The sequence below is a fragment of the Petaurus breviceps genome, unplaced genomic scaffold, assembly GCF_028583685.1.
Source record: "Petaurus breviceps papuanus isolate PSGF00001 unplaced genomic scaffold, PetGlider_PUasm1.0 101, whole genome shotgun sequence".
Classification (NCBI taxonomy): Eukaryota; Metazoa; Chordata; class Mammalia; order Diprotodontia; family Petauridae; genus Petaurus; species Petaurus breviceps.
In genome coordinates, this window is record NW_027185575.1 from 815312 (window position 1) to 824925 (window position 9614).

The window sequence follows — 9614 nt, forward strand, 5'->3', positions numbered from 1 at the left end:
GGCAGGAGCGGTGATAGGGAGCCACTGGAGTTAATTGAGTAGAAGCAGTAGCATGATTGGACCCGAGCTTTAGGAAAATTATTTTAGTGACTACATTGAATATGGACTGGAGTGGGGAGAGACCTTTGGTAGGCAGACGCAGCGCCCCTCCCCCCACCCCCAGCAGCTATTGCAGTAATCCAGGTGTGAGGGGATGAGGGCTTTCACCAGGGTCGGTGTAGTATCAGGAGAGAGAAGGGGGCATAGTTGAAAGATGATACAAAGGTGAAGTCAACCTAAGCCTTGGCAACAGCTTAGATATGGGGGGTGGTAAGAGAATGAGGAATCCAAGATAACTCCTAGGTTGGGAACCTGAGATACTGGGAGGATGGTGTTGCCCTTTAAGAAAGGTGGGAGGGCGGGGAGGCTTTAGGAGGAAAGATAGTGAGGTCTGTTTTGGACATATTGAGTTTAAGATGTCTACACATTTAGTTTGAGATGTCTGAAAGGCAGTTGGAGAAAAGAGATTGGAGGTCAGCAGAAAGATTGGGGCAAGAAAGGTAGATTTGAGAATCATCAGCATAGAGATCATAATTAAATCTTGGGAAGCTAATGAGATTAATAAGTGATAATACACAGGCAGAAGAGAAGAAAGAAGCCCAAGACAACCTTTGGAAGGCATGATCTTGATGAAGATCTAGCAAAGAAGACAGGAGCAGGAGGAGAACCAGGAGAGAGGGGTGTCCAGAAAACCTAGAGAGAAGAGAGTATCCTGGCAGAAGGAGCAATCAGCAGTGTCCAAGGCTGCAGAGAGGTCAAGGAGAATGAGGATTCAGATAAGGCTATTGGTAGCTTTGAGGTAGTTGGTATTTTAATCAATTTTTTGTTATATTTTATTAATTTGTTTGTTTCCTTTTAGTTTACAAGATTCGATTCCAGAGTTCCTTGAGTTTCACATTTTGTCCCCCTCCCTCCCTTGCCCCCCATGGCGACATACAGTCAGGTATAGGATCTGTAAATACTTTCACATTAGACATTAGTCAGGTTATAAAAGATGGGTTGTATCAGCTGGAATGAAAAATGGTAAAGAGGACATAAAACTGAACAAGAAAAGGAAAAAGATCAGGTAGTTTGCTTCCATCTGGATACAAACTCAGTTCTTTCTAGTTCTTTCTCTGAATGTAGACATCTCTCTCCATCATGAGTCTTTTGGGATTGACTTATATCACTGCGTTGCTGAGAAGAGTCCAGTCTATCAAAGTTGGTCATCACACATACGTTGTGTCTGTAATTGTGTATAAATTTCTCCTGGTTCTACTCTTCTCATTCAGCATCAGTTTTTATAAGCCTCTCCAGGTAAATATGAAGTCCATCTGCGCCTCTTTTCTTATAGCACAATAGTATTCCATAACATGCATATACCACAACTTGTTCAGCCATTCCCCAATTAATGGGCACCCCCTTAATTTCCAATTCTTTGTATTGGTAGCTTTGAAGAGAGCAGTTTGGATAGAATGGTAAAATCAGAAGCCAGATTATACAGGGTTAAGAAGAGAAAGTGGAGGGACTTACTGTAGGCACTTACTTTTTGAAAAGTTTTAACTATGATAACAGAGATTAAAAGATAAGTGAGGGTTTTCTTGGGATTGGGGAGATGGGCATATTTAAGGGGAGTCGGAAATGGGATAAGGAGAGATTAAAAATAAGAAAGTGGGCATGACAGAGGGGGCAGTCTGCTGGAAGAGATGAGATGGAAAGGGATCTCTCTTGAACAAGTAGACGGATCAACCTTAGTAAGGAATATGGCCACTTCATCATGTGAAGCTGAGGGTCAAGGAAGAGAGAGGGATGGAAAGCACCTGAGTGATAGATAAAGAGAGGAGAAGGGGGAATTCGTGGTGAGTGGCCTCCATTTTTTCTGTAAAATAGGAGGCAGGGTTCTCAGCTGAGAGAGTGTGGGGAGAAGGAGCCATGGGAGGCTTGAGGAATAGTCAGTTTGACAAGTGGGACATGCAGGATAAAAAGGGAATGTGATCTTAGGCTGTATCAGGAGGGGGCACCGATGTCAGGAATGAGGTGGTTGTCTACTGTGCTCTGATCAGATGACATCTGGGGTATTCTGTTCAATCTGGATTGCTAAAAAAAAATTTTTTAGGAAGGGTGTTGATAAGCTGAGAAACTTCTAGATGAGAGGGACCAAGATGGTAAAGAGGCTTGAGATTTGAGTAAAAGTAACCAACACACTGGCTGTGTCTGACATTCTATTATTACTTTTTACTTTGTTTCATTTTACCTTTCCCATCCGTTCATACCTTACAACCTCCCACAAACTCTACAGTAACACTCCACTGGTCTACCTGTAGTTCCTTGAACATGGTGTTCCATGTCTTGGGTATGTGACTTCCCATTGATTGTTCCCCCATTTTCTGGTGCCCCTCTTAGCATGCCTTGATTTCTTCAAAACTCAGCTCAGGAACATCAAGTTAAAAATAAGTGTTGGGGATGAAGAGGAAATAATTCTTCTGGATGTTAAGGTATATTATTAAATATTCATAAGATAAGTTTATATTGGTTAAAAGCAGAGGCTATATTACAAATTGTTTACTGTCTTAAGGAGGGGAGAGGTGAGGGAAGGGGAGAGAAAATTTGGAACTCAAAATTTTTTTTCCTTTTTTTTTTTGGAGGGGGGAGGGCAGGGCAATTGGGGTTAAGTGACTTGCCCAAGGTCACAGGGCTAGCAAGTGTTAAGTGGATTTGAACTCAGCTCCTCCTGACTCCAGGGTTGCTTCTCTATTCACTGCACCACCTAGCCGCCCCCCCCCCAAAATTTTTAAATGAATGTTAAAAATTGTTTTTCCATGTAACCAGGGGAAAATAAAGTATTTTTTAAAATTAGAAACAAAGTAAAAATAAATAAAAGGTAGAGGCTAGATCAGTGGGATATACTAGACAAGAATCAGAAGCAATGGAACTGAGTAACCCAATGTTTAATAAACTGAAAAGCAGAAATTACTTAGGAAAAGAACTCCCTATTTGATAAAAACTTCTGGGAAAACTGGAAAACAGCATGGTAGAAATTAGGCTAAGTACCAATACCTTACACCATATTCTAATATAAATTCTAAATGGATACATGACCTTAATATCAAAGTTTGTCATTTAAAAATTAGAAGAGAAACAAGTCATATACATTATGGTTAGTTGATATATTCTTAACCAAACAAGGGATAGAGACAATTACAAAAGATAAAAGATAACTTTGATTATTTGAAATTGAAAAACTTCTGCACAAACAAAATTAACATAGAATAAGAAGGGAAGTGGTATAATTAAAAAAAATTTTTGTATACACACACAAAAAAATCTATGTATGCACACACACAAATCTATGTATACATGGCCAAAAGCCATTTCCCCCTATAAGTGATCAAAGTATATGAAGTTATCAAAAGAATTTCACTCAGTTAACAGCCATATGAAGTAATGTTCAAAGTCACTAATAATAAGAGGAATCCAAATCAAAACAGCCCCAAGTTCTCAGCTCATACCATACAAATAAGCAAAGATGACAAAAGATAGGGACAATCGATGCTGGAGGGGTTGTGGGAAGATAGGCACTCTAGTACATTGTTGGTGGAGCTGAATCAGTACAACCATTTTAGAAATCAACTTGGAATTATGCAAATAAAGTGGCTAAAATGTCCATATCTTTTAACATAGAGATTACAACTTTATTAAAACTCCTATTCCTTGGGATAGTCAACATATGTGCCAAATATATATATATATATCTCAATACTAATAAATAGTTGGAAGAAAAGTAGAAGCCTAATGATTGGAAAGGGCAGCTAGGTGGCACAGTGGATAGTGCTGGACCTGGAATCAGGAAGATCCTAATTCAAATGTAACTTCAGACACTTACTGGCTATGTGACCCTGGGCAAGTCACTTAACCCAGTTTGCCTCATCTGGAAAATAGCAAACCACTCCACTATCTATTTTTTTTTTTTAAAGCAATCGGGGTTAAGCAACTTGCTCAAGGTTACACAGCCAGTTATTTCTGGGGGTGGCACTGAGCACCTGAGCCCGGACTTGATCCAGGTCATCCCAACACTGGAGCCAGTGCTCTCACTCGCTGAGCCACCTGGCCGCCCCTACCACTCCACTATCTTTGCCAAGAAAACCCCATAAAGAATCAGACACAAATGAAAATGACTGAAGAACAACAAACTGATTAGGAATAGTTAAACAAATTGTAGTACATGACGGTAATGGAATATTGCTGTGCTGTAAGAAATAATGAATATTATTAATATTCATCACATGGACATATACATAAATGAACACATATATGTCTGTGTCTACTGATATACACACACACACACACACACACACACACAACAGATACATATGGGGTGAAGTAATCACAGCCGAGAAAACAATAAATACAATGGCCACAAAAATGAAAATGGAAAAAAAAACCCAAACATAAAACAATTAAAAATGAATATTTCAAAATTACAACTAGCCTGCCTTTAAAGGTACAGGTGCCAACTTACCTATTACCCAGTTCCAGGTCACAGATCCAGACCAGATTGACAAATCCCAGTCCTTGGGGATGGCATTCTTGGGTAGAAGAGTCCTGGGCAGTATACTAAGAGAGGGGTTAGAGAGCAGAGGTGTGGCTCAGACCCCAGGGACAGAGCTGGGTCTCGATTCCAGCTTCTATCTCAGATAGAAGCCTGCAGAGAAATAATGAGGGCAGGAATCCCAGACAAAAGGCAAACCTATAGTTGCACTCTGAGCCAGCAGATCATTCCAGCTGGCTGATAATAGCCAAGACAAGCTGCAGTATATTATTGCCCAGACCCAAATGCAGATCAGGAACTTGCAGAGCTCAGACGGAGAAAATTAGGAAAAATAGAAGAAAATGTAAAGTATCTCATAGCAAAAACAACTGACCTGGAAAACAAATTGAAGAGAAAAAAAATTAATCATTGGACTGTCTGAATGCTATGACCAAACAAAAGCCTAGATATCATATTTCAATAAATCTTAAAAGAAAGTGTCCACATCTCTTAGAATCAGAGGGCAAAATGGAAACAGAATATACTGGTTATCTCCTGAAAAAAAAAAACTCTAAAATGAAAACTCCCAGGAATATTATAGACAAAATCCAGAGCTTCCAAGTAAAAGAAAAAAGTACAGCAAGCAGCCAGAAAAAATATTTTAAGTACCACAGAGCCATATTCAGAATCACACATGATATAGCAGCCATCACCATGAAGGAATGAAGAGATTGAAATGTGATATTCCAGAAGGCAAAGGACATAGATTTATAGCCAAAAGTAAGACCCAGAAAAACAGTATATAATCCTACAAGGAAAAAAATGAGAGGGAAAGAAGGATATGTTGGGGGAGGGGAGGGAAAGGAAGGTTAGAGAAAATTATTACACATAATCTGGGTTAGGAGGTAGGGGCATCTCAAAAGAGGAATCATGTGCCAAAGACAAAACAACCCCAGTGATCTCCATGGTATAGGATACCTGTAACCCAAAAGAACAGAGGTTCGCAAACTTATTTGACCTACTGCCCCCTTTAAAAATATTACTCCTGCCCCCCATCTTTAATGGCTTTTTTTTGAGATTTGTGTCATTTTAAAAACATGCAATTTTAAAAAATGACATCTTAATTTTAATAATTTATTGTAAATTTGTGATTTTTCCTCTGCATTGAAATTTCGATGATGCAATATTGCATCTTGTAAGCACATAGTATTATATTGTAAGAAAGTTATTACACACATATATTCCTGCTGATGCATGCTCGACTTCCCAACAATGCACAACATACCCACCTGTCAACACTTGCTAGTTAAGACCTGTTGGCAGACTTAATCACTGATCAGTTATAACTTGCATTTTGTGTGTTTATTTGGAAAATAGAGTAATCACTATGACTTTAAATCTGTTATACGATAGATGAAACATGTATGAACAGTTTTTCAAAATTTTCTTATCTTCTCTTTTCCTCATGCTTCCACCTCCCCCTTATTTTTATTCAGTGCTCCACAATTGCACTCAAGGATTATTCCAGCACCTCACAAGGGGTGGTATTGCCCACTCTAGGAATCTAGGCGAAAGAAGGTTAAAAACAGCAACAACCAACCCGTGAACTGATGCCTACTTTCAGCTCCCTACTGCCCACCATGCTGTTGGCAGCAAGACTATATTAGGTAGGGGCGGCCAGGTAGCACAACAAGTAAGAGCACCGGCTCCAGTGTTGAGAAGACCTGGAGATCGAATCCCGGGCTCAGACACTTAGCACCCACCCAGAAACACCTGGCCGTGTAACCTTGAGCAAGTTACTTAACCCCAATTGCTTAGGGGCGGCCAAGTGGCTCAGCGAGTAAGAGCACCGGCTCCAGTGTCGGGATGACCTGGATCAAATCCGGCCTCAGATACTCAGCACCACACCCAGAAATAACTGGCCTTGTAACCTTGAGCAAGTTACTTAACCCCGATTGCTTTAAAAAAAAAAAAGACTATATTAGGTGACTTGGGGTCTTGATCCATGGGTTTGAAACAAAACCTACTCCCACACTCCAATCTGCTCCTTTCAGTGCCATGGAAATCCAGGCTCTAGGGTGCAGAATTTGCCTGCGGTCAAGACAGCCAGTTAGCACCATGGCAGTGGCATCATTCTGTGCCACAAAAGACCTCTGTTGAAGAGTGGAAGAACAGAAAGTGGCAGGCCCATGTCTAGACTTGAAGTAGAGCTCAACCCCAAACTCTGACCTCCCCCACTCCCAGAGCTTCTGTGATCCAAACTACAGAAAATCAACTCCCTGGCACAAGCATGGCAGTGCTCTGAACTTCTTGTGCTGGGTCAGGGATGAGGCACAGAGAGTGTGGGACAGAATGAGGGGACAGGACACCAGCCTGGGAGGAAGGGCTATGCAGCACTCTGCTAAACCTCAGGGAAACCCCCCCCCTCAAGAATTCAGCTAGAAGCATCTCTGTCCCCAGCCAGTCTCTCTTGGGGCAGAGACCTAAGCTGGTAAACTGTGAATTGCCCAGTGTAGGAGGAGACTAAGATGCTTTGAGATCCAGCCCCAAGGAAAACCATCATCAGTGAGGAGAGAATGGCAGAAAATGAGCATAAGGAAAAAGAAGAGGACAAAACACATTGAACGGACCAAGGATCTCAGGCAGGAGAAAACTCACAGACCCTGAACACAAGCAGATAAATCAGCAAGGAAAACAGCAGAAAGAAATGTGGCCTCCAGATCTAGTAAACAAATTGAGGTTTCTATGAATAAATACTGCCAAACAGGAAAATGATCTGACACCTGAGGCAGTGGACCCTGTGGGATTTGAGGAGAACATGGAACCATGTGATTTAAAAGAAAATGAGAATCATGAGAATAGAACTTCTGGCTTGCATGAAAAAAGTAATGGGCAGAATAGAAAAACTTGAATCTGTGATGGTCAGTCTCACTGGAGAAATGAAAGAGAATAATTTATTGAGAATGCTAATACACAGATGTGAAGGACAATCTAGAAGAAGAGAAAGAAAAAACAACGTGAAAAAAATATGCTCACTTTGCAAACAAAACCTACTCAAGAAAGTTAGGGTGCATAGAGACATCCTGAGGATCATAAGTGAATACGACAAAACAAAAAACTTGAATACAATAATGCAGGAAATAATACAAGAGAACTCCCCAGAACTTCAGAACACAGATGATGAAATACCAGTTGAAAGCATTCATAGATCACCTCCAGAAAAATAAAAAACAAAATTGCAAATTCCAAGAAACATAGTAGTTAAATTTAACAATTCAATTCAGAAATAAGTTCTGCAAGCAATCAGGAGAAAGACCTTCAAACACAAAGGAAAGTAAATTCTAATAATACAAGATTATTCTGCAGCAGCCAGGAAACACAGGAGGGAATGTATTCTAAACAGCAATAGAATTTAGGATGCAACCCAGGATGATCTATGTTACAAATCTGAGCTTAAATATAAATTTTTGAAAACATGGATATGCAATAATAAAAAGGAATTTGAAACATTCTTTGAAAGAAAACCAGACCGGAATAGATTAATTGCTTCTCAAGTACCCCAGAGGATAGAAACGCAAGAGGGGTGAACAAATATAGCAGCCAAAGACAGTAACAGCAACAGTGATTGCAGAGAGATCAGCAAGATACATCTTTCTACATGTACCCAACAAGACAAGAGTGAAGGTGAAAGTCAAGCATAGGTAACAGTGAAGAGGCCTGGGGCATTATGGACAGAATGAGGTGATGCCCTGTCTACAGGTGAATCGATTTTTTTTTTTTGGTGGGACATTACAAAATGGGAAGTTACATGAAAGGGAGAGAAGACAGAGGGGAGAATGTGATTTGCCCAGGTCAAATTGAAGGCTAGCAATGAAGGGCAGGTGATCCCTGTAGTCTCTCAGGAAGAGAATGGGTGAGGAAGAAGAGGGAAGGATTGCAAATGAGGGGAAAAGGAAGGAGACCTTGCTTTTGTGGTAGGAGGGTGTTCCACTGATGAATACTCTTGTTCCTGAAGAGAGAGGATCTGTGAATGGAATGAGATGAATGAAAAGACCAAGAGAGATAGAGTTTCTGGGTAATTAGTAATCAATTTATTAATTAAGTTAGCTGATAATAAATTGATGGTCAGTGGTTTCCCTTGGTAACCAAAGACAAAATCATGGAGATCCCTGAATGCTTAAATACCTTTGGAAAAGGTAGTTCACCCTGACAGGTGAAAATCAATTCTGATTGGTGAACAATTAGTGGGGGGTGGGTGGGCATATTAGTGACTTTGTGGGCTGAGAGTCTTTACCTCTTCTTGCTGAGAACATGACTTGATCATGAGATTTAGTTGCTTCCAGCAATCTGGACAAAGGGATCCATCTCTACCCAAACCACTCTGGTTGGTTTTCTCCTTCATGAGCCGTTACTCTAAACTCCAATGGAGAGGTACTAGGATGTGAGATTATTTCCTAAGGGAAAGAATTCATCTAGAATAGATTCTATTTATACTCTAAAGAGAAGTAAATTCTTCTAGTTGGGTAGGATCCTACCCAAGATCCCCAAGATCCCAGAGCATGTTCCTGGAGGATTTGTGCAATCTCATCTATCAGTAATGTCCTTCAGAGACTGACTGATTGGTCTACAGTTCATGGTCCTTGAATGAGGAAACAGAAAGGGAAAACCTTAATCCTACTTTAATAATTGGTTATTGATAAAATAGAAAAATAATCACTTCTCTCAAGAGCCTGGAGACCTTGTGCCTCAGACCTTGTCTGAGAGATTTGGTACCTAAAGACCACTCCTAGAGGTAGGGCATGGACCAAGGGAGGATATTTGGGGGCAAATGGGGAAAAGAGTCACCAAGGAGAGGGTATAGATCGGTGGTGGGTTGCATAATCAGGCACATGGTGGGTAGGGTTCTACCATGGTGCCATGTCCTCTCTGCCACCTGTAGGAGATGGCATTGTTCTGGGGGTGAAGCCCAATTGAAAAGATGAACCTGAGGGACAAGCTGTACAAGACAGTAGCAGAAACTGCCCAGAGGGGAGAGTCCAGAAGAAGATGCCTTGGAATTTTTGATTCC